Source organism: Prunus avium, unplaced genomic scaffold, assembly GCF_965620075.1.
Source record: "Prunus avium unplaced genomic scaffold, drPruAviu1.hap1.1 HAP1_SCAFFOLD_20, whole genome shotgun sequence".
Taxonomy (NCBI): Eukaryota; Viridiplantae; Streptophyta; class Magnoliopsida; order Rosales; family Rosaceae; genus Prunus; species Prunus avium.
Window position 1 is genome coordinate 535,001 of NW_028276880.1, and position 2,500 is coordinate 537,500.

A 2,500-nucleotide genomic window follows, 5' to 3' on the forward strand; every position below is an offset into this window, starting at 1 on the left:
CATGGCATGCGCTGTGCGCAGCCTGTGCGCAGCGTGCGCGCAGCTTGCGCATCTGTCGACAGTGAGGCTAGCGAAACTTGTCCTGCCATGGCATGCGCGGCGCCTGCGCGCAGCCTGCGCGCAGCATGCGCACAACATGCGCACAGGCTGTGCGCAGCGTGCGCGGAGCTTGCGCGCAGCTTGCGCATCTGTCGACAGTGAGGCTAGCGAAACTTGTCCTGCCATGGCATGCGCGCAGCGTGCGCGCAGTCTGTGCGCAGCATGCGCGCAGCCTGTGCGCAGCGTGCGCGCAGCTTGCGCATCTGTCGACAGTGAGGCTAGCGAAACTTGTCCTGCCATGGCATGCGCGCAGTCTGCGCGCAGCATGCGCGCAGCCTGCGCGCAGCATGTGCGCAGCATGCCGGCAGCATGGTTCCAGGTTTTTTCAAATGTCGACAGAATTTTTCAAATCTTGTCAAACCCCGTTTTTATTGAAATTTCCTCGCACAATAAGCTCCCCATAAGTAGTCTATGATTTTTAGGACCTTCTCCAACTTACAAAACTAAAAAATTCCTCCCGGATTTGTTTTAATGATTTTTTCAATTTTACGACTTCTAAAAATAATAAAAAATACTTCCCGACTTCAAAAATTTATGAAACTTTTTCCCATCATAGATTGCATGTTTCTTAGTATCCCTGCAAAAAATCACGTCCAAATACCTTGTATTGAATTATTTAGAGCCCATTATGACTCCTCGCGCATAGGTGATGTCTCTTCCTGTCAAAGGGCTAAATGCATAAAATGCTATATAGGGGGGTGTGTGTTGCCTGCATATGCATGGCAGCCCATGCCTTCCTAGCTGCAGCCCCCTTCCCCCACGCCACACCCATGTCATGTTGCCTCGATATGTTGCCTCGGTATTATGGGTTTGGTGTCGGGGTCGGGGGGCTGCCACCCATGGCGGTGGTGGCCGGAATCCGGCCGCCGCCACCACGCCGCCGCCATGGGTGAGGGAGGAAAAAAAAGGCGTGGAAAGTTGCGAAATGGGGTTGTCTAGGCTTTTTTTTGGCATGGGAGAGCATGGAGTGCTAGGAACTCCTTCTCAAATGCACGGGCATGTCGACCACAACCTCATTTCGCAACAACAACCACTCGTGTGGGGTGGCGGTGGGTGGATAGTCGCGGATTGGGGCTTGCCAAGCCAATGTTTTCAAAAAATTTCATCAAAATTAAAAACAAATGTTTTGTTGCCTTCGGATTTGTGGGCGAGCGGCGAGTCGGAGTGGAGCCGGTAAAGTTTAACCTCGGTGTGCACGGTTGTTTTTAGAAACTCAATCCAATGCCGGGGACGTTGAAAGTGACGCTCTTATGAGTTGCAAACCCGCAAGATTTAAAGAACCTTTTCAAAACAATTTCAAACCAACAAGATTTAAAAACAGAAATTTTCATCAAAATGAAAAACAAATGTTTTGTTGCCTTCGGACTAGTGGGCGAGCGGCGAGTCGGAGTGGAGCCGGTAAAGTTTAACCTCGGTGTGCACGGTTGTTTTTAGAAACTCAATCCAATGCCGGGGACGTTGAAAGTGACGCTCTTATGAGTTGCAAACCCACTAGATTTAAAGAACCTTTTCAAAACAATTTCAAACCAACAAAATTAAAAACAAATGTTTCGTTGCAAACAAATTGTGGGCGAGCGGCGAGTCGGAGTGGAGCCGGTAAAGTTTAACCTCGGTGTGCACGGTTGTTTTTAGAAACTCAATCCAATACCGGGGACGTTGAAAGTGACGCTCTTATGAGTTGCAAACCCACAAGATTTTAAAAACTTTTTGAAAATGTTTCTTCTAAATGACACATTTTGATCCTTGGCAAGTGCTCAATCCGTAACTATCCAATCACCGCCACACCACACCGGTCGGGAGTGTGTGAATGGTGTGCTTCCCGGGGTTGGCATAGATAATCTTTCGCATCGACAATCTTTTGCATGCGAGGGAATGTCTATGCCAACCCCGGGAAGCACACCATTCACCCACTAGTTGTGGGCGACGATGGGTTGGCTTCAAATGAATTTTTGCTTGGGGTTGTCCTCGGTATGCTTTTGTGTTGGGAGTACGGCCACCAAACCTTCTCAATGCACGGGTATGTCGAGGATGGCTTTCGGCGGGGTTGATGAAGAAGCTACCCAATTCTCGGCCACACGAACACATGGTGACGATGCGTTGGCTTCAAGTGAGCTTTAGCTTGGGGTTGTCTTCGGTATGCTTTTGTGTTGGGAGTACGGCCACCAAACCTTCTCAATGCACGGGTATGTCGAGGATGGCTTTCGGCGGAGTTGATGAAGAAGCTAGCAAATTGTTGGCCACTCTCACACGTGTGGGGGTAGGTTGGCTTCGAAAGAAGCTATCCAATCCTCTGAGTGTGCGGTTGAGCTATGATTAAGATTGTCTAGGCATTGCTTGTGTGTGCAAGGTGCGAGCCCAATGCACGAGCAAGTCGAGGATGACAATCTTAAGAGTAACAATG